The 23,769-nt window shown below is 40.4% G+C and overlaps 1 protein-coding gene across 1 annotated transcript in view; it reads right to left on the bottom strand.

The window, feature by feature from the left end:
• Positions 1 to 23,143, bottom strand: part of CRACD (capping protein inhibiting regulator of actin dynamics) — a 271,734-nt gene extending 248,591 nt beyond the window's left edge. The window contains exon 1 of the mRNA XM_079920857.1: positions 22,655 to 23,143. The gene's annotated coding sequence lies outside the window, so the exon portion shown is untranslated. The remainder of the gene's footprint in view (positions 1 to 22,654) is intronic.
• Positions 23,144 to 23,769: the final 626 nt, after the last annotated feature.

Raw genomic sequence — 23,769 nt, 5'->3', positions numbered from 1 at the left:
GGCTCAGTCAAGGACTGGCAATATAAATGTGTAACTAACAGTGAAGAGGACTGGAGGCAGGGGTGCAGCAGCTGAGGTTGGGGGTGTCTTTAGGGTGTTAGGAGGGAAGTACTGGTGCATATTGACACGTTTGCTCATGGAGCCCAGGCTGAGCATGAGGGTGAGTAAAACGAGGAGACTGATGCACTGGGCAAATGGGAGAGGGTAGAAAAGGGGAAAAACTCAGAATGAAGGCAGAAAAGAAAGACTATCACTATGAGGAAATGGTGGGACTGAAAGGCAAGAAGGCTGTGGTCAGAGAAGGGGGCTCCATCCGCAGGGTCTGGAGCAAGAAGTCCAGAATGCTAGCAGGTGGGGATGAGCTCAACGTTCAATCCTGAATCCTAGCTGTCTCTACCCTTTAAACAGCACAGAGATATTGGACAAAATGAGATCCGCTAAGGCCAAGGTCCAAAAGTTCCAATCTAATCAGAATGAGAAAGTGCGTATTTATTTCTTCTCTTGTTGCAAGGTTGGTGGGTGGTATGGAATTTATATTAAACTATTCTTAGCTCTGGGACAGATGCTAACACATTCATCACAGCCGAAGGAAGGAGGTCAAAGAACACTGCGAGACTCTATAACCTGAGGCTAGGTACGGAAATGGCTCATTTCTTTTACATTGAAACATTACTTGGTGCAGTAAAACTCTGAAATATCCTCTAAGGAAATACTTGTTTCCTTATTACATTTTTAAATATACTGGCTCTCTAACCAATCAAAAACAAATACTCTATTTGGAGAAACTATTTTTAAACAAGTTTGCATAAAAACAAAGTCGTACGTATATATGTACATGCACATTTATACACATAAAAAATTCCGTAACTGTAAAATTATTCCAGCAAAGCAGTTTTATGATGTTTCATAAAACTTTTTAAAAAAATAAAGATTCAACTGCATCTAAGAATAACCCTTGTTATCTTACAAGAAGACAAAAATGCCCCCCCAATTCTATACTGGCTGAAACTATTTGTGCAATACTGGGGACATGAAATTTACCCATTCTTGAGAACTGAGATGGCACCCTGGGATTGGAAAGAGGACATGATTAATAGCTCTATTCTAGTTTTTATATTAATCTATTCGTCAATACCAATTTTACACTTGGAGTTGATCTCATGCACAAAAATTGGGTTCTTCTATGCACCCCTCTTATCAATTAAAGATGGAACTATAGGGCTTCCCTGGTGGCACAGTGGTTAAGAATCCACCTGCCAATGCAGGGGACACGGGCTCGAGCCCTGGTCCAGGAAGATCCCACATGCCGCGGAGCAACTAAGCCCGCGAGCCACAACTACTGAGCCTGCACTCTAGAGACCACGAGCCACAACTACTGAGCCCACGTGACACAACTACTGAAGCCCACACAGCTAGAGCCTGTGCTCCACAACAAGAGAAGCCACCGCAATGAGAAGCCCACACACTGCAATGAAGAGTAGCCCCCGCTCGCTGCAACTAGAGAAAGCCCATGCGCAGCAACAAAGACCCAATGCAGACAAAAATAAATAAAAACAAATAAATTTATAAAAGAAAAAAGATGGAACTATAGTGGTTAGCATCTTTGCATCTCTACAGACATGTCAGGAAACATCACTAATTCTAAACTTCTTAACAACCCTCAATCTCCTAGAGAACTATTTCTGTTTTGTTTTGATTTTACATATTAGACTTAAAGACAAGGGACCACATACTGAAAACTTATGCTACCTCCTCATGCCGTTTCTCCATCTATCACATGTAAAGACAATTTCCTGAAAATCTGTACTGCAAGTTTTTTGCTGACTTACTCAGCCTCACATACCACCACAAATTCTTCGCCAGCTTGAGAGAACCAGTAAGTACACAGTTGGGACTTCCCTGGTGGTGCAGCGGTTAAGAATCCGCCTGCCAATGCAGGGGACACAGATTCAATCCCTGGTCCAGGAAGATCCCACATGCTGTGAGGCAACTAAGCCCGTGTGCCACAAATGCTGAGCCTGCACTCTGGAGCCCACGAGCCACAACTACTGAACCTGTGTGCCACAACTGCTGAAGCCCACGTGCCTAGAGCCCATGCTCCGCAACAGGCGAGGCCACTGCAATGAGAGGCCTGCGTGCCGCAGCAGAGAGTGGCCCCCACTCACCACAACTAGAGGAAGCCTGCGTACAGCAACGAAGACCCAATGCAGCCAAAAATAAATGAAAAAAAGAAAAAAAAGAAGTACACAATTGTGTTTTCTTCCCATTGTCCTAAGTATGAGTTAGGGAGATAATAAAGGAAATTTTCTTCATTTTAACAGTGAAAACCATAAGCACCACCACTGTAAGCTTCAGGTGATAAACAAACAATGACCGTTCCAGTCAAAAAGGCAGATTGCTTGAGAAAGTTGGATACGGCAGCTGCAAACAGAAGATTTATAATTTAAAAAATCTTGTAGGTGGAAATGTAATGGATAATCCTGTCCCCAAAAGAAATAACAAGAGTGAAAGTGTATCTGGTTACTCACTGAACTAGTGTATAGCTTTTCTCTCACCAACATAAGAGACACTAGGACAAACATACAATTAGCACAGAAGGAGATACAACAGGGAAAAGCAGGTGAGCACCACAGGCAGAATATCACTGCTGAATCAAAGTGGATCAAAATTTGTAAGAAAACCAGAACATGGGGTTATCAGCAAAGTTTTGGGAAGCAACATGGAGGAAAAATATATGAATGACCAATACTAAACTACACTCTATGTCAGATGCCCTGGCTGTAGGAAGCCCTACATTTCTCAGTATTCATTCATGGCTTTGCCCACTGGCTTCCCAGAAGGAGCACTTGTAAACTCTCAGGGACCCTGAATCCAGATTGTGACTCAGAGACTTCATCTTGTCTTCTCCTGGAAGCTTTAATCAAACAGCATCAATATTACCATCTACTTGAAGAGCTGAGTTTGTAGCTTGCTTTTTAAGCCTCTTCCACATACATATATTAACTTTTACAGTTAAGAAAACATGTAAACACCATCAAGAAAGTGAAAACACAACCCTTAGAATAAGAGAAAATAGTTACAAATGATGTATCTGATAAGTGATTGATATCCAGAATATATAAAGAATTCCTACAACTCAACAACAAAAAAAGCAAACATCTCAATTCAAAAATGGGCAAAGGGGGCTTCCCTGGTGGTGCAGTGGTTGACAGTCCACCTGCCAATGCAGGGGACACGGGTTCGTGCCCTGGTCCAGGAAGATCCCACATGCCGCACAGCAGCTGGGCCTGTGAGCCATGGTCGCTGAGCCTGTGCATCCGGAGCCTGTGCTCCACAACAGGAGAGGCCACAACAGTGAGGGGCCCACGTACCGCAAAAAAAAAAAAAAAAAATGGGCAAAGGGGAGAGGGGTTCTGGGAAGATGGCAGAGAATCTGTCTCCCCACCTAGAAAACAACTGCACTGGCAGAATCTGTTAGATGTAATTATCTGGAATTCTGGAGTCTGTTGAAGGCTTGCAATTTCCAGAGGAAGACCTGGGCTGTAAGTTGTGGTTAATTTAAGTCAACTTCAGCTCTTAGCACCATGGCAGTTATCATCCCCCACTCCAGCCACATGGCAAGCAGCTGTGCATGGTTACTGGAGCAGCTTGCACACAGCCTGAGACAGCCAGGGTGGGCAAAAAGGAATCTGTCCTCCAAATACTTGGGAACTGTGCTGTGATTGTTGATTGCTGTCCCTCATCACAGAGGTGCAGACAAAGGGGCTGCCAGCCATTGCTGTATCTCTTCCCGTTGTTGTAAGCCCCTCTCCCTGTGGCTGAAGTGACTTATGGGAATTTACAAGGCCAGTGCCCTTCCCCCACCACCACCATTTTTCACTTTTTCCCCTTTTTGGAGCCAGATATTGAGGACTAGGACATTCAGAAACAACTGCATATATGGGGAAAATTAGAAAGTGGCCATACATACTCTGGGAAAGGTTCAGAAAAGATCTGAGAAGACATTAAGTTTACACTTCAGACTAATTCTCAGCACAGAGACAGCCTACAACAATCACAAAAATACAAAGTAAAAGAAAATAGCAAATCCCAGAGAAGGTAGAGAATCTGATTTCCAGAGTTAGAGTCAAATGTCCAAGGTTCAACAAAAAAATAACATGGCTTACAAAGAAACAAGAAAGCAAGGTCCATTCAAAAGAGAAAATAAATCGATAGAATAGTAACTGTCCCTGAAAAAGACCTAATGGCATATATACTAGACAAAGACTCTAAAACAAAGACTCTAAAACAACTATCTTAAAGATGCTCAAGGAACTAAAAGAAGATGTGGAGAAAGTCAAGAAAATGGAAATGTCAAAAAAGAAATACAAAACTTGAAAAGAAATTCTGGAGCTGAAAAGTATAACAAAAAGGAAAAATTCACTAGACAGATTCAAAGGCAGATTTAAGTAGGTAGAAGAATGAATCAGTGAACTTGAAGACAGAACAATGGAAATTAATGAGGCTGAGGAACAGAAAGAAAAAAGATTGAAGAAAAGCAAAGAGAGCCTAAAGGACCTGTGGGACACCACCAAGCTGACCAATATTTGCATCATGGGAATCCTAGAGTGAGAAGAGAGGGAAAGGGACAGAGAGAGTATTTGAAGAAATAATGGCTAAAACTGCCCAAATTTGATGAAAGACATGAATATACAAATCCAGAAAGTTCAATGAATTTCAAGTAAGATGAACTCAGAGACCCACACCAAGACACATTATAATCAAACTTTCAAAGCAGCAAGAGAGAAGCAAATCATCACATACAAGGAATCCTCAACAGAAAAAGACCTGAGATTATCAACAGATTTCTCATGGGAAACTTTGGAGGCCAGAAGGCAGTGGGCTGGTATATTCAGTGTGCCAAAAGGAAAACACTGTCAACCAAGAAATCAACATCCACCAAAATGTCCTTCAAAAGTGAGGGAGAAATTAAGACATTCCCAGATAAACAAAAGTTGAAGGGGTTCATGATCACTAAACCTGACCTGCAAGAAATGCTCAAGAGAGTCCTGCAAGGTGAAATGAAAGGACACCAGACAGTAACTTAAAACCATATGGAGAAATAATGATCTCAATAAAGGTAACCATATGGGCAATTATAAAAGCTAGTATTATTGTAACAATGGTTTGTAACTATGCATTTTGTTTGCTTTCTATATGATTTAGGAGACTAATTCATTTACAGAAAAAAATAATTATTAATATAAAGCTAGTATAACTGTAACTTTGGTATGTAACTCCAAATCTTGATTTCTACATAAGTTAGGAGACTAATGCATTTAAAAGAATTAACAGAGTATGTACTTTGTCATACAATGTATATAAAGATATAATTTTGTGACAAAAACAACCAAAAGGGATGGGGACAGAGCTATAAAGGAGCAGTTTTTGTATGTTATTGAAGTTAAGCTGATATAAAGTCTAATTAGAGTATTATAAATTTAGGATGGTAAATGTAATCCCTATGGTAACCACAAAGAAAATAACTATAGAATATACACAAAAGGAAATGAGAAAGGAATTTAAACATTTCCCTAAAAAAAATCAAGTAAACAAAGATGACAGTAATGCAGGAAATAAGGGATAAAAACATCATAGGGCAAATAGAAGACAAACAGCACAATGACAGAAGTCCCTTCTTATCAGTAATCACTTTAAACGTAAATGAATTAAACTCCCGAATCAAAAGACACAGACTTCGCAGAGTAAATAAAAACACATGACCCAATAACAGGTCCCCTATTTATGAAGGCTCAGTTCATAATTCTTTGAATTTACGACAGTGCTAAAGCAATATGCATTCAGTAGAAACTGTACTTTGAATTTTGTTCTTTTCCTGAGCTAGTGATATGCAGTACAATACTCTCTGGTGATGATGGGCAGCAGCAGCGAGCTGCAGATCCTAATCAGTCATACAATCATGAAAGTAAACAACCAATACACTTACAACCATTCTGTTTTTCACTTATAGTTCAATAGTCAATGAATTATATGAAATATTCAACACTTTATTATAAAATAGACTGTGTCAGATGATTTTGCCCAACTGTAGGCTAAGTGACTGAGTGACTGAGCACATTTAAGGTAGGCTAGGTATGATGTTCAGTAGGTTAGGTGTATTAAATGCATTTTTGACTTATGATAGTTTCAGCTTATGATGGGTTTACTGGGACATTACCCCACTGTAAGTCAAGGAAGATCTGTATATGTTGTCTATAAGAGATTCATTTGAGATCCAGAGATACAAACAGGTTAAAAGTGAAAGGATGGGAAAAAGATATTCCGTGCAAATAGTAACCAAAATAGAATATGGTGGCTATACTAACATCAGAAAAAATAGATTTGAAATCAGGAAAAGTTTACAAGGATATTATAAAGTAATAAAAGGTTTAATACATCAAGGAAATATAACAATTACATAAACACTTAGGCATCTAAAAACAGACCACCAAATTATATGAAGCAAAACTGACAGAATTGAAAGGAGAACTAGATCGTTTTAAAATAGCAGTTGGAGACTTCAATATCCCACTCACAATAATGGATAGAACAACCAGACAAAAGATAGATAAGGAAAGAGAGGACTTAAACAACTTAATAAACCAACTAGATCTAACAGACATACAGAACACTCTACCCAACAAGTGCATGTGGGATATTTTCCAGGATAAACCATTTGTTAGACCACAAATTAAGTCTCAAAAGATTTTAAAACATAGGTATCATACAAAGTATCTGCTCTGACCATATCAGAATAAAGTTAGAAATCAATAACAAAAGTAAAGGTGAAAAACTAACAAAATTGTGGAAATTAAACAATACACTTTTAAACAACCAATGGGTCAAAGAAGAAATCACAAGGGAAATTAGAAAATAGAGATGAATGAAAATGAAAACAACAATATACCAAAATATATGAGACACAGCAAAAGCAGCACTAAGAGGGAAATTTATAGCTACAAACACTTACATTAAAAAACAAGAGGGCTTCCCTGGTGGCGCAGTGGTTGAGAGTCTGCCTGCCGATGCAGGGGACACGGGTTCGTGCCCGGGTCCGGGAGGACCCCACATGCCGCGGAGCGGCTAGGCCCATGAGCTATGGCCGCTGAGCCTGCGCGTCCGGAGCCTGTGCTCCGCAACAGGAGAGGCCACAGCAGTGAGAGGCCCGTGTACTGCAAAAAAAAAAAAAACAAAAACAAGAGCTCAGGGGCTTCCCTGGTGGCTCCGTGGTTAAGAATCCACTTGCCAATGCAGGGGACATGGGTTCGAGCTCTGGTCCAGGAAGATCCCATGTGCCATGGAGCAACTAAGCCCGTGAGCCACAGCTACTGAGCCTGCGCTCTAGAGCCCGTGAACCACAGCTACTGAAGCCCGCATGCTACAACTACGGAAGCCTGCACACCTAGAGCCCATGCTCCACAACAAGAGAAGCCACCGAAATGAGAAGCCCGCACACCGTGACGAAGAGTAGCCCCCCGCTCAGCGCAACTAGAGAAAAGCCTGTGCACAACAACAAAGACACAATGCAGCCAAAAATAAATAAATAAAATGAATAATTAAAAAAAAAACGAGCTCAAATCAACAACCTAACTTTATAACTTAAGGAACTAGAAAAAGAACAAACTAAACCCAAAACTAGCAAAAGGAAGGAAACAATAAAGGTGAGAGCAGAGATAAACAAAATAGAGAATAGTAAAACAGCAGAGAACATCAATGGAACCAAAAGTTGGTTCTTTGAAAAAAATCAACAATATTGACTGGACTATTAGTCCAGCCATTAGCTGGACTAAGAAAAAAAGAGAGAACACTCAAATTACTAAAATCAGAAATGAAAGTGGGGGTCATTAGTACTGATTCTATACATATAAAATGTATTATAAGAAAGTACTGTATGCCAAAAAATTGAATAACCTAGATGAAATGGACAAACTCCTTGAAACAAAAAACTGACAGCTTCACTGGTGAATTCTACCAAACATTTAAAGAAGAACTAATACCAATCAAACCTCAAACTTTTCCAGAAAATTCAAGAGGAGGCAACGCTTCCTAACCCATTCTATGAGGCCAACATAACGCTGATACCAAAGCAAAACATACTACAAGAAAAGAAAACTATAGACCAGTATCTCTTAGGAACACTGATGCAAAAATCCACAATAGAATACTAGCAAGAAAAGAAAAATACCACATGATCATCTCAACTGATGCAGAAAAAACATTTGACAAACTCTAACACCCTTTCATGATAAAAAGACACAACCAAATAGAAATAGAAGAAATAGAAGGAAACTACCTCAACATAATAAAAGCCATATATTAAAAACCCACAGCAGGGCTTCCCTGGTGGCGCAGTGGTTGAGAGTCCACCTGCCGATGCAGGGGACACAGGTTCGTGCCCCGGTCCAAGAAGATCCCACATGCCACAATGCAGCTGCGCCTGTGAGCCATGGTCACTGAGCCTGCACGTCCAGAGCCTGTGCTCCACAACGGGAGAGGCCACAACAGTGAGAGGCCCGCGTACCGCCAAAAAAAAAAAAAAGCCCACAGCAAACATCATATTCAATGGTAAAAGACTGAAAGTTTTCCCCCTAATATCAGCAAGAACATAAGGATGTCTGCTTTCACCACTTCTATTCAACATAGTACTGGAAGTTCTAGCCAGAGCAATTAAGCAAGAAAAAGAAAAAAAGGCATCCAATTGGAAAGAAAGATGTAAATTATCTGTTTACAAATGATAGATCTAGAAAATCATAAAGACTCCACAAAAAAAGCTGTTAGAACTAATAAATGAATTCAGCGAAGCAGCAGGATACAAAGTCAGACAGAAAAATCAGCTGTATTTCTACACACAAACAATGAACAATCTGAAAAGGAAATTACAAAAACAATTCCATTTACATTAGCATTAAAAAGAATAAGATATTTCACAATTAACTTAACCAAAGAGGTATAGACTTGCACAATGAAAACTGCAGAACACTGCTGGAAGAAATTAAAGAAGACATAAATAAATGGAAACACATCCCATGTTCATGGATGAGAAGACCTGATATTGTTAAAATGTTAATACTACTCAAAGCCATCTATAGACTCAGTGTAATCCCTGTCAAAATCCCAATGATGTTTTTTGGCAGACATGGAAAACTCATCCTAAAATTCATATGGAATCTCTAGGAGCCCCAAGTAGCCAAAACGATCTTGAAAAAGAAGTACAAAACTGGGAAATTCACATTTCTGAATTTCAAAACTTACCACAAAGCTATAGTAATCCAAACAGTGTAGTATTGGCATTAAGGACAGACATATAGACCAATGGAATACAACAGAGAGTCCAGAAATAAACTCTTGCATATAGGGTCAAATGATTTTTGACAACGGCACTAACACCATGGAAAGAACAGTCTTTTCAACAAATGGTGCTAGAAAAACTTGATATCCACCTGCAGAAAAATGAAGTTGGACCCTTGCCTAACACCATATACAAAAATTAACTCAAAATGAATCAAGGATCAAAATGTAAGACCTAAAACAATAAAACTCTGAGAAGAAATCATAGGACAAAAGCTTCACAATATTGGATTTGGCAATGATTTCTTGGATATGACACCAAAGACACAGGTAACAAAAGAAAAAATAGACCAATTGGACTTCATGAAAACTTTAAAATTTTGTGCATTAAAAGACACTACCCACTGAGTAAAAAGGCAACCACAGAATGGAAGAAAATATCTGCAAATCATATATCTGATAAGGGATTGATATCCGGAATATATAGAGAACTCCTAAAACTCGACAACAAAAAAAGCAAACAATCTGATTCAAAAGAGGGCAAAGGACTTGAATAGACATTTCTCCAAAGAAGATATAGGAATGGACAATAAGCACATGATAAGATGCTCAACGTAACTAATCCTTAGGGAAATGCAAATCAAAACCACAGTGAGATATCACTTCACACCTGTCAGGATGACTATTATGAAGAAACAAAAGACAATAAGTACTGGAGAGGATGTAGAGAAATTGGAACCCTTGTGCACTGCTGGCAGGAATGTAAAATGGTATAGCCACACTGGAAAACAGTATGGTGGTTCCTCAAAAAATTAAAAATAGAATTATCATATGATCCAGCAATTCATTTTTGGGTATATATCCAAAAGAACTGAAAGCAGGTTCTCAAAGAGATATTTATACACCCTTGTTCATAGCAGCATTATTTACTATAGCTAAGACATGGAGGGAATTCCCTGGCAGTCCAGTGGTCAGGGCTTTGCACTTCCACTGCAGGGTGCACAGGTTCGATCCCTGGTAGGGGAACTAAGATCCCACATGTCGCACGGCACAGCCAAAAAAAAAAAAAAACCACCCATGGAAGTAACACAAGGTTTCACTGACAGATGAATGAATAAACAAAATGTGGTATATACATACAATGGAATATTAATTGTTATAACAAGAAATCACCAGTGAGGCTGTGGAGAAACTGAAACCCTTGCACATTGCTGGTGGGAATTTAAAATGGTATAGTCACCATGGAAAACAATTTGGCAGGTCCTCAAAAGGTTAAACAATGAATTACCATACGACCCAGCAATTCCACTCCTACCTATATATCCAGAAGAATAGAAAGCAGGGACTCAATCAGATACCTATATAACAATGTTCACAGCAGCATTATTCACAATAACCAAAAGGTGGAAACAACCCAAATGTCTATCAACAGATGAATGGATTTTTTTAAATGTATACACACACACACACACAACACACACACAGTGGAAACTTATTCAGCCATAAAAAGGAATAAAGGTCTGCTATTTGCTACAACATAAATGAACCTTGAAAACATTATTCTAAGTGAAATAAGTCAGCCACAAAAGGACAAATATTGTATGATCCCACTTCTATGAGGTACCTAGAATTCATAGAAAATTCACAGAGACAGAAAGAAGAATAGAGGTTACCAGCGGATGGGGGGAATGAAGAGTTATTGTTTAACAGATACAGAGTTTCTGTTTGTAATGTAAAGTTCTGGAAATGGATAAAGGTGATAGTTGCATGACGTTTTTTGTTTTTTGGCCACACAGTGCAGCTTGCAGGATCTTAGTTCCCTGACCAGGGATGGAACCTGGGACCCGGGCAGTGGAAGCACAGAGTCCTAACCACTGGAGGACCAGGGAATTCCCCCCAACCTTTTTTTTTTTTTGCATAACATTTTGAATGTACTTAACGCTAATAAACTGTACACTTAAGAATGGTTAAAATGATACAGAAAATGATACATTATAAATATTTTACCATAATAAAAAATATTTTTAACATTTGAAGGAAAAAAAGCAGAATATTGTAATTCATATATAATGAGCAAATCAAATACTAACATGACCTGTTAGTACAGTGTCCAAACAGAACTCCCTTTCTTCTTTCCCTCCTTTCCTTCCTTCCTTGCCTTCCTCTCTCTTTCTTAAGCTATACCAAACAACAAAACATTCTAAGGAAGACAGATGCATGAGAGAATTATAATGAAAATTTAATTTTAAAAAAATAAATCATATTGCAACAGAGACTGGCAGAATGAGGTAATCCAGAGCAGGGATTATAAAAAACTAGCAGGCAGAACCAAAGACCAGGAGGTATTTCTATCTTCAGTAAAAGTGAAAATGAAGAAAAGACAAAAATGTATATGCAAGCCCCAAATTTGTAAGTCATTTAGTTCTAGAACAACTCCTTGTAATTATCTTAAAGGATAAGTTAAATAATTCAGGTGGGGCCAGTCTCACTGGCTGTGAACTACTAGGCAAGGAGACAAAGCAACAGCCTGGATTCCATGCCAGCGGAGGCCAGGGATCACATCTTACACCATCTCTGAAAGTACAGTCTACCACTCTAGCTTCCCAACACTGCAGACATAATTTGTGGGAAATCAATTTAAAACTCTATGTGAGGGGGCTTCCCTGGTGGCACAGTGGTTGGGGGTCCACCTGCCGATGCAGGGGACGCAGGTTCGTGCCCCGGTCTGGGAGGATCCCACGTGCCGCAGAGCGGCTGGGCCCGTGGGCCATGGCCGCTGGGCCTGCGCGTCCAGAGCCTGTGCTCCGCAGAGGGAGGGGCCGCAATGGTGAGAGGCCCACGTACCGCAAAAAGAAAAAAAAAAAACTCTATGTGAGGAAAAAAAAACCCAACTCTATGTGAATAGTCCTCACTAAATAGTAAGTCCAGATTTCCCAAGCTCATAGCTCATGTTCAACAACAAGCCAGTTTTAAGCATGCTCTTCTGCAGATTACTGCTCAGCTGTTTCACATCTCCAAGAAAAAGGTTTAGGGCCAAAGAAGAATGTTTGTATTCTTCTGCCTTTCACTTGATTTGACAAGAATCATCTATAAAATAAACTTTAAGACCTCAGGAAAGACTCAGCTTATTAAGGATTCTTTTAAAAAATCATGCCACTGTTACGATTATAACTGGCAGAAATGGTCTCCTAAGATGCATTCCAACTCTAATTAAAACAGAGCTTTCCCAGGGCTCCCACTTAATTTTAATTTATATTACAATAGAAGAGCCATTCAATATACTGAACAACCACCCTAAATCTAGTGGCTTAAACAGGAGCATCTTCCCCTTTCATAAGCCATAAGCTTTGAGATGGGTAATGCGCTGAGGGATAACATGCAGAATTACCCATGCAAGGGGCATTTTTCCCAAACACTGAAGAAATTGTTTTCTAAAATGCGATTATGCTGTACTTAGTCGACTATGCTGTACTTTCAAAGATGGAGCACTAAATAGAGTCTGTCCATCGACAGCCATACCAGTGGACCTAATGGAAACTGTAAGAACAACATCTATTTGGAAACTGACTTTAATCAATATTGAAGAGATTGAACTCCCATAGCTTTTCACTTAATTATACCTATGATTTGAGATCTGGAAGAGATTCCAAAGAGTCCCATGGCTTCTTTCACTTCATCCAAAGTTTTCTGGGCTGCTCTGTGGAAACTTCTCACTCCACTCGCTCAGCTTGACTTTCCTTACAGCACTTACCACGACATGACACCGTGCTATATACTATATACTATATGCTATATACTATATACTGTTTCTTGTCCCTCTCTCCCACCAGAATATCATCTTCACAGCACAGGAGCCCTGGCTGTATGTCTGCTTTTGTATCCCAGCACCAAAAGTAGCACCTAGCACAGACCAGGCCCTTGGTAAGTCCCGTCTTTGTTTACTGATTGACCGGATAACTCTTGCCACACCCTTTTGGGTTTTTTTTGTTTTGTTTTTTTTGTTTTACAGTACGAGGGCCTCTCACTGCTGTGGCTTCTCCCGTTGCGGAGCACAGGCTCCGGACGCGCAGACTCCGCGGCATATGGGATCTTCCCAGACCGGGACACGAACCAGCGTTCCCTGCATCGGCAGGCGGACTCTCAACCACTGCGCCACCAGGGAAGGCCCACCCTTTTGTTTTATACACGAGATTATTCGAGGCCCAGAGGAGTAAAGTGACTTGCCCATGGTCACTAGACTAATTAGAGGGAAAGTTGGCCTCAGAGCCAAGCTTAACTCCCAGTCATCCTTCCAAAGTAGATACAATTATGCCACGCCCTGCTTTTGATAGCTCCTAAAAATTGTCAGGATGCTTCAGCCTTTCAAATCTCTCCAAATTTTGCCTGATCCCCTTCCTCTAGTCTTCTCTCCTGCCACTCCCTACCATGCCTGAATGTTCCTGCCACCTCAGTATACCATGGCCTCATGCTTGCCATATCTTTGCTCACTCTGTTCCCTACCTCTGGAATACCTTTCCATCTCCTCTCGATCTGTCAAAATTCTACCCACCCTTCAAGACCCAGCTCAACTATCACTTCCTCTGTAAGCAACCTCCTTATCTTTCTTCATTCTATCCTCCTTCCCCCGAACAGTCACTCCTTCTTCTGAGCCACCATAGCACTTGGACCTTCTATCACAGCACATTTTACATTCTTGTCTTTCTTCTTTACTAGAATGTGAATTCTTCATTTTGGCAGTGCCTGGTATGAACAGCTGGATCAGGGAAAGAAGGAGAAATACAGGGGACATACGCTACCTTTCCATATTCAATATGATTCCCAACATGACAACAAGCCTCCCAGCACCCCAACTGACTGTCCCAATGACCCAAATTAAAAAAAAAAAAAATCGGTTACAACTAGAAATGGGACGTGACAGCACATGAAATCAACTAGTGAATTGTATGACATAAATCATAATGCATTCATTCATTCTGCAGCAATGTAAAAACGCTACATTCTTTTCTCAAGCTAGAAACTACAAGAAAAGTTCTCATTCAAGTGACCTGTACTTCCCTAATCTTTGTTCTTTTCACGCTATGTCCATGGTGCCCAGCCCACGGTTCGCAGCACTCAACACACGTCTGCTGACGTGAAATAAACTGGATTTACGATGACTCAGGCTGCATGGGATGTGGATGGTCATGGTACTTTTCATTAAGCTTCATACCGCAGGACACAGTTACTTATTTCTGGCCTACTCCAAGGTAAGCATTTAAGACTGCTATCTTGTTTTGTTCCTCTGATCAACTTCGGTTGTTTGCAACAGACAAAAAGCATAGAAAAATGATCTCTTGATATATTTTCATAAGCCACCCTTCTGGAAGTAATTGCCTATCTTCTCTCAACCTCCACACTGCCCCTAGTAAAAGGATAAGTTCGTGCACATTACTAGCTAGTAGGGATGATGAGAGTAATTGAAGTGTAAAGAGGTTGCCTGACAAAGTTGCTGCTCATGAGTTGTCACTGATAACAAACTGATAGTAACTTACAACTCTGTATGGGCAAGGGGGAGAAAAAGACAGACTAGATCTGAGCTGCATAATGAAAACATCTTTAAGATGTTAATCTGAGCTGCCTATGTGGATTAGGAAAACAAAAATCTCAACTAAAAATAACAAATTTGGTCCTGAGGTTTTCTTCCTTTCTATCTTTGCCAATTAAAGACTATTATGTCACAAAATTGACAAGAAGCCCCCACTGGGGGCCACGGCTTTCGCACCACCTGATCCTGGCTATTTCTTCTTTGACTGGAACATCAGTCACATCCACGGTTAAGAGATAGTCACTAACAGCTCATAAGCTCTTCCTGTGGAACACCGGCTAAGCAATCTCTCTTCACTTTAGCTCTCCTCCCTCCAAAAGGAATACAGCCTTTAAATCTTGCTGCTTTGTCCTCAAGCGTCATTCAAAACTGTCTGAAATCTTCACAATGTATATTAAAGTATTCACTCAATTGAGCACCATATTTATTCCAGAGTTACAACTGTTAATGTCTAATAATTTAATGTGCTTTTCTCATAACTAAATAAAGCCATAGGGCTTCTGGCCTATAATAGGAAGGTAGAACTGAGCCTAAAAATCAACACCATAAACAAAACAAAGCCCCCCTCCTACACACGCACGCACATGCACACACACACACAACACACACACACACACACACACACACACACACACACACACATCTGGCATAATACCTAATATGCAGTGACTTAGGCACAGATCTTGCAACATATGATAATTGCCATGCACTAAATGGTCTTTTAATGGTTCAAAGGGTTCCCATCTTCCTGAACACCTAACCTATTAGCAGAGAGAGATTACAGGCAATGGAAAGAACTCAGCTCAGTTACTTAACCTCTGAACTTAGCCTTCTCATCTGTAAAATGAAGGGTTGGTCTAGAACAACACCACCCAATAGAAATATAATGCAAGCCGCATATGTAGCTTTTATTTTTCTAGTAGGTACATTTTAAAAAGTAAAAGAAAAAAAAGGTAAAATTAACTTTAATAATGTTTTAGTCAATCTAACATAGCTAAAACATTATTTCAACATGTTATATTTTTAAATTATCAATGATATATTGTACATTTTTTTCATACCAAGAGTTTGAAATCCAGTGTGTATTTCAAACGTAGGGCTCCTCCCAATTTGGACAGGCCACATTTCAAATGCTCAATAACCACATGGGGGACCAGTTACTGTATGAGACAGCACTGGTCTAGATGATCTTGGATATTTCTCTCGACACTAGAAGTAATTTTAATAAAGAGAATAAGAGATTTGGAGATGAAGGTATGCTTAAAAAAAACTATAAAGTGTTTTCCGAATATTCTCAGTCTATTCATTCTCATTCAAAATGGTGTTTTGCTTTTTTTAACTTTTATTTTTTTAATTCAAATGGGGTTGGATTTGTAAACAACTGACTAGGTCGTCTAATCTATTACTGTCAGACTTACCCTGTTCTCACTAACAGAGCCACTGTCCTACAAACCTATAAGGAAAGCTAACATTCAAGACAATGTATAACTGATAAATAAATGAGACTTCTAAAACCTCAGAACTAGAAAAAACAACTGTTAAAATGGGAGTTCAACAGAAATGACAAAGAAAATTATGGGACAACCATGTTATCTTCCACATATTAAGATAATGCCAGGAAACACCAAATGTGCACGTGCTTTTGGAATTGTTTCTCTAATTACTCAACATCCACTGAGGAAGATTCATGCTACTCCTCCCACACCGGTCTTGCTTATTAGTCCCTTTGTGATCAATGATCTGCCTTCGCCAGATGGCTGGTCTGCGTTAAGAGCACAATATGAGATCAGAGAACAAAGCAAAGCTAACTGGCCTTCCCGGGAATTGAACCTGTGACCCTGACCTCATTAACTCTAGAAAACAGTTAACCCATCACAAACATGCCTGGGCAGCTGCATCCTAAGTCGTGCCAAACAAGCCCACTGCATCTGTCACAATAATACTCTGGTAGAGAAAAAGTCACTCTACATCTATTAAGAACTTTTCAAAATGAAGAAAAGCTGGAATGCAATCATTGAGGGCAGCTGGAATTCATCGGCAGTGTCTTACCAGCTCTGCTGAATCCGTCGCAGGCTTCCCTAAGAACTTCAGCAGTGGCCCTGGCCTGAGATCACAAATGGCTTTGACAATGGGGTCCTGATGTTTCCTCTTCCAAAAACCATGATCTTGGGGCCATGGACTTTCCTTTTTTTTCTCCCAAGTTGGGAAAGTGTGGGTTAACAATTACATACAAGAACTTTCACAGATTATTTGTTGAATCCGGCTTATCCCTGATTTAAACAATAACTGAGTTTCTCTGTTGCCCCCGCCTGCTCCCCTTCTCCCCATTAGTGCCAGCCAATCCCTGACCAGGGGAGTGGAGACAGGCCCGTGGACCTCTGGGTGGCTTATTCCTACTCTCCCTGGTAAAAAGCCCAACACCTTTTTTACAAGTGCTCCCTCCTTTCTTGTTAATGAGAATAATTCTTAGCAGCTGGTATCAGCTCTAAATTCTACTCTAAAAACCTGTCTCTAGTGAGCTGAGTACTTGCTGCCAATTTAAATATTTCCCAAAGTGTTTCAGGGATGCAGCTTCTGTATCTTTTCCTCAAAGACACATTTTTAAAATATTACCAGTTTCAGAAGTAAGTTTATTAAAATTTCCACGCAAGCCTCAAAGAATACTATTTGAAAAATTCTACAAACATCTGGAAGAGCTGGTGAAGATTTTAAAATCTGAAAATATTTCTGCATTTCATTTTTGACATTTTAAATGGAATCATCTTTCCACATGCAAACTCACTAGAATATAAAAGCTATTACGTACAGTTGTTCTATTTGGCTTCTTAAATATTTCTGATAACATGTGACTAAAGCATTCAACATCTCTTAAATGTTTTTACTCGGTTTTTTCATTTCCACAAAGTTACTTAAGATCATTTTTAAATTTATGGATTAATTTAAAATTGTAATCTTGCACTTCTCATGTAACTGTGGAAATCATACATATAAGTAGATCCAAAATATGCCTATGTATCCGCCTCAAAGGCACTAGTACAAGTACATATCTAAATTGACTTTGCTCTTTTTATCTCAAAGAATTTTCACATCAAGAATAAAAGTAGTACAAAATGTAATGGGAACCCAGTTTACTTGCCTGAATGTAAAAACATCACAGTGACCGTTCAATAGCTGTAATGTTTCTTGATGCTCATAAAAACTATACCAATCCACTAAGGGTCAAGTGTTAGACAAAAGGAATAAATTAATAAAATAAGCATAAAACATAAGCTTATGACAACTGTACACAATTTCGTCAGGGGCAAAACAAGTTTTTGAGGGCTCATCTAAGGATAAAATCTGATGTCCAACAATAAATGAAACAATATACTCACTTTTATCTAATCTTAACAGAAAATGATGGTTTATGAAAAATATGTGGTTTCACATAAACCATGAAACTGCTGATCTTTGTCTAATATAGCATCATGATCTACACAAACTCTGATTTTTAAAAATCGTCAGTTTTGAAAATACCAACCTTAATTCAACAAATAAACTAGTTAAACATACCGGTGAAAGTTCAAAGCTCCATACACACGGAAGCTATAATGCAAAAGCAAAAGCGTATTTATATATCTTTAAGCACCTGGTATTTATCTTATTTATAAGATACACTCCTACGCGTTCAACCAGACACTGAAAAAGCCTGAATCTGTCAGACATAAGTGTGAAAGAAACAGTGAAATTTGCCTTTCCATTGTCATGTAAAATTATCTATTTGTGTTTCAAAGTACTCTTTATAAAATATATTGCCTAAATTCTTTCTCACAATATTTTTTTCACAATATTTTTAAAAGAGGAGGAAAGTCCCAGAACTACCAAAAAATTAAAATTAAAACACTGCTAAAAATTTAAGAAACATTTGCAAGGAAGTGAAACACAAAACCAAAAAATTAATAGTACAGTTAGTGGTGGTTTCTTACAAGTACTTTACAAAATAAATACTTTCAAAAATAAATAAATAAATACTTTCACTGCCTGGTGAGTTTGAAACAAATCAATATACTATAAAGTACTCTCGTAGCTCTTAAGTCTTCATTTTGTGCCTTAACAAAAGCCGACATTCATTTGTAATGAAATCTTTTTACAGTGACACAGCTATTTCATGTCTCTTCTGAATATGTATTAAACCTTTGGGTACACAATAAAACTGACCAATTGAGTGACTCTGTCATAAAAACCTGAGAAATTATTCCAAAATGTTTACATCAAAGACCAGCCAAAGTCAAAATGAAGTACTAGTCTATGCAGTATACTTTCTTACTTTACTAACTTGAAGATTTTCTTCAAATGGGTCCTTTCAAAGGAAAACTACAAAAGATGTACCACAACCGGTAAGTTCTCAATATTACCATTCAAATTTATGCAAAAGAAGGAATGATATGTCTTCAGAAATCACTGTGAGAGAACCTCAGAACACAGTGTTGAGGCTGAAAGAGTATAGAGCTTTGGGGTCAAACAGAACAATTCTTGCTTCAACTCTCACTAACTTTGTGACCTTGTGCAAGTTCCTAAAACCACTTTGAGTCTTAATTTCAATTACCAAATGGAAACAGAAGACCTTCTTACAAGGCTGTCATGAGCACTAAATTAGATAACATACAAAAATAGACTGCTTAGCACCGTACCTAGATGGTAATAAATACTCAATATGTGGTTATAATTACTAAGAAATGTTTAAAAACCTATTTTCAGTGTAATTTAATATTCAAATTCCAAAAGATGCTGTAAATCATTAGAGGGAAAAACAAAGATTCAATAACAGATTTTTCTTTAAGGCACTCATTAACCTGATTATCCTTTACATTAGTGCTTTTCAAATTGCAGGTCCTGGTGCATTAACGGGATATGAAATTATTTCGTGTATCTCAACCAGCATTTCTAAATAAAACAGAATGAAAAATATAAGAATGCATTGCACATAGGAAGTATGAGCACTGATTAATGAATTTTTTTTAATTAAACACACTTGTAATGTATCTGTATACTGGATGGCAAAGTAAAACTCATCTCTTATTGTGCCCCCAAAAAAAGTTTAAAAGCCACTGCTTCGTTACAATAATGAGAATAAAAGTAATTAGCTGACACTGAATGCTTAGTTTCTACTAGACACTGTGCTAAGCATTATGCTAAGCACATTGTTTCATTTGATCCTCCCCCAAATCCTGTAAGGTAGGTAGGTACTATTACTTTCACCATTTTACAGATGAGAAAACTGAGACTTAGTGAGATTAAGTCACTTGCCAAAGATGCAGAACTAGTGGCTGGTAAATCCAGAGTTCAAGTTTAGTCACCTGTCTCCAGAACTCGCACATTTAACCACTTCACTAAGTAGTGGGTTATAATATATAACTTTTCCTTATGTAAAAGTTATTCAAAAGGTAGACTTTAATAAGGCCTAATTCAAGAGAGATTTTCTGGAGGTGCAGCGTATCTTGGAGAAGACAGTGTGATTCAGAGATGAAAGCACCAGGCGTGAGGTCGAGCTTCTGTCCCTGGCATTGTTGCTTCAGTGGCGAGGAGTTGGCAAGTCATTTAATCTCGCTGTGTCTGGATTTCCTCACCTACAAAACGGGAATGATAGTATCTGCCCTGCCTCCCCACAGGCCATTGTGAGAAAGTATTTGTACATATAACAAGTGAAATGTTCTATTGTGCTACTCAGTTACATGAGATGATCATTAACATGACCCAAGGGGCCCCAGTCTTCATAGAAACATACATCACACATGATCAAAAAAGGAAGGTCACCAGGCTTTTATTATAAACTGTGTGTGGAAACAGTCTGTACAGTTCTTGGCACACAGTAGGACTTCAGTAAATGTTCATTAAACTAAAAGAAGTAAACCAATTCGATCTGTATGCATATTTTATCCATTTGCATTTTATTTTTCATTAATTCATTCTTTCTGCAACTACTTATTGAACACTTAGTATATACCAGACTGTCCCTTACCCTGGAGAAGTTCATATTAATTTCAAGTAATTTTCCCAAAATTGTGTAAGAGAAAACTGTAAAATACAGCTTCTTCACCTAGCTGTATAATATAATAACTTATATTTATTACAGTGCTTTACAGTTTTTGGAAAGAACCATGTGGAAGCTTTTGTTTCTCACACCAATTGCCTAAGTGTGTCAAGTCAGTATTATTATCTTCCTGACTCCAAATTCAGTGCTAAATGACTGCTAAGTCTTTAAAGTGAAAGTTTCCCCATTTCTGAATATCGGATTTGAAGAAGCTACCTTTTAATTCTGGAAAGGGGCAATCTAGTAGCCTGATTTTCCTCCCTTCACATGTCTGAGCTGAAGTAACGCAACCATATCGCCTACATAAGATGCATTTTTCAAAATATTTCTTAAAAAACCTGCCTTTGAAATCTTTTTTTCTTACAGTTAATTTTCTGTTGAATATATTGAACTAGGATTCAGTTTTCTCATAGCATAAAGGAGGGAGTAGTGGAAGTGTCTTTCCTTTGTTGACTTTTTAAAATTACTCAAAATTGTTGTTTTCAGATTCCTGAGTCACATACAACACCAAATAATTGTTAGCCTTTTTATATATAATTCAACAACTACTACAGGTGATTTTTACAGGGAAACGATGATTTAATGACAACTTGATGAACTGAAAATTTGCTACATGATACTAAGAAGCCTTTACTAAAATTGCCTTATCCTTTGTATTCTAACCACTCCCTCTCCATCACCACCACCCCCAACACACACGCACTCCCTCACCTACACCAGATCAGTTTCCGGGCCATTATTCTTAAAACCATATTAAAATTTCACAACACACGGTGGTAGTTACTAGGTTTTCTGCCCCCTGCCACCCCGCCCATTCACTGAATCACTGTGTCTTTAAATATATATATTTTCTCTGAAAATGCAAAATTCAGAAGATGATTACGATGCCTCTATTCTGAGACTATCTCAAATGTAGCCGTCTGCCCTTCTGTTTACTGATAAGCCGGAATAAAAGCCATACCCCACCCACCGTCTCGGTAGGGTTAGGAGGTCCAATCTCGCCACTACAGAGCTCTGCAAGAAAGGAGGGTTATAGAACCAGAAAAACCTCTGGGAGGAGATAAGGAAAACACATTTTACACCACTGGCAGCGTGCAGTCTCCCGATTCCAGCCCTTGTAAACAGGGAAAACCTTTGTCTTGCCTCAGCCATCAAACTGGTGGCTCATCAGAATTGGAGCAACAAGAGTTCGTGCGAAATGGCTCGGCAGAGGTTAAACAAAGCAATGCAGTTCAGGCCCGGGGAGAGGGCTGAGCCAGGTCAGCGTCCGAGATCCCAGACGGCGAGGTCTCGCTTTGACCCCCGCCACAGTCGGGACCCGAGCCGGGGACCCCGGGACAGGCTGCTGCGGCGCGGGAAGGACAGAGGGAATTAGAAGGTCCCACGCTCTCTGCAAGTTCCCGGGGGCACAGCCGGTCCGCAGGTTCCTCGGGTGGGATCTAAAGCGGCGCACACCACGAGCGGGTGCCTCAGGGAGGGTCCGCGCAGAACGCGCGGGGACACCGCCCCAAAGTCCACGGCCCGCCACGCCGAGCCCACGCCCCCAGGGCAAAGGCAAGGTCGGGGACCCCGGGACGCCGCGGGGGCCTGGCCCGCGGGTCGCGAGGGGAAGGGAGAAGCCCGCCCGCTGCACCCATTGTCTGGCTCTGGCCGCGGGCCGGGAGGGCGCTCACCTGAGGTCCCCGCCTGGAGCCGGGGCTGGCAGAGGGGCTGGACGGCGACGGGCGGTCCCGCGCGGGCGGCGGGCGCGGATGCACAGCCCGCGGCGCTGCCGCAGCACCAGCAGACTCCTCAGCAGCACCGGCAGCGCACCCGCCTCTCAGGCGGCCGCGGCCTCCATTGCTCTCCCCGCCGCCGCCAGCGCGCGGCACTGCGCTCCCGGCCCCGCGCGGCGTGGTCACATGCTCCGCCCGCGCCTCGGGCGCTCGGACCCGCGCCGCGGCCCCGCCTGGCTTCGCGCGTGGACCGCCGGGCCCTGCTGCGGGGCGCGGGGAGCCCCGAGTTCCCTTTCGCGCCCTCCAGGAAAGACAGGCGCCGGACGGCTCCCTTCCCGGGGAAGTAGGCGGGGGGGCCCAAAAACCGGAGCCAGGCACAGGGAAGGGCGTGGGATTGGTCAGTGCCCTCCCTACCACTGCAGGGATGTCCCGGCTGAACCCGTGGCGTCGGAGGTTACTGTGGTGAGCTCCCAGGGAGGCTCACGTGGGGCAAGAACCGGGGACCGTAAGTCACCACCCCACGGGATGCAAGTCTGGCCCCTGGTACCTGGATGAGTCAGAGACTCACGGGAACGACCTGGACTCCAGAAGGAGTTGCGCCCTGCAGAGCCCAGACAGTGAGAAATGGCAGTGGACTCCTGAAAGTCAAGTTGAAAGATGCTACACAAATAGAAAGGCTCAAAATTGCTTTGCTGAGTCGCTGTACGTCTGAACAGACTGACACTGACATTGGGCATTATTATCCCTAGCCATAATTAAATATTGACTTTGATATTTTAAGAAAACTATTTATCTTTTCCTTTTTTGGCCTAACTGGAAACACTAAGGTTTTTTCTCCATATGTTTTGCTATGACTATTTCGATGGAACTTGGAAATCCGTTTCTAGTGATCTTTTCCTTCGGTATGCATGCAAAGATGCTAAAAACAATTTTGTATCATTATTAATCAAGAAGTTGAAAACAAAGCAAAAAAAACAATTTCTGTGACAAAAGATGCAGAAGATGAGGGGTAAACTTAATAGGTGCTCCATCTTGAGTTGGATGTCCCAATGCCAAAACCAGGGCTACTAATT

Source organism: Stenella coeruleoalba (assembly GCF_951394435.1).
Source record: "Stenella coeruleoalba genome assembly, chromosome: 4".
NCBI lineage: Eukaryota > Metazoa > Chordata > Mammalia > Artiodactyla > Delphinidae > Stenella > Stenella coeruleoalba.
This window is presented reverse-complemented; position numbering and strand designations above follow the sequence as displayed.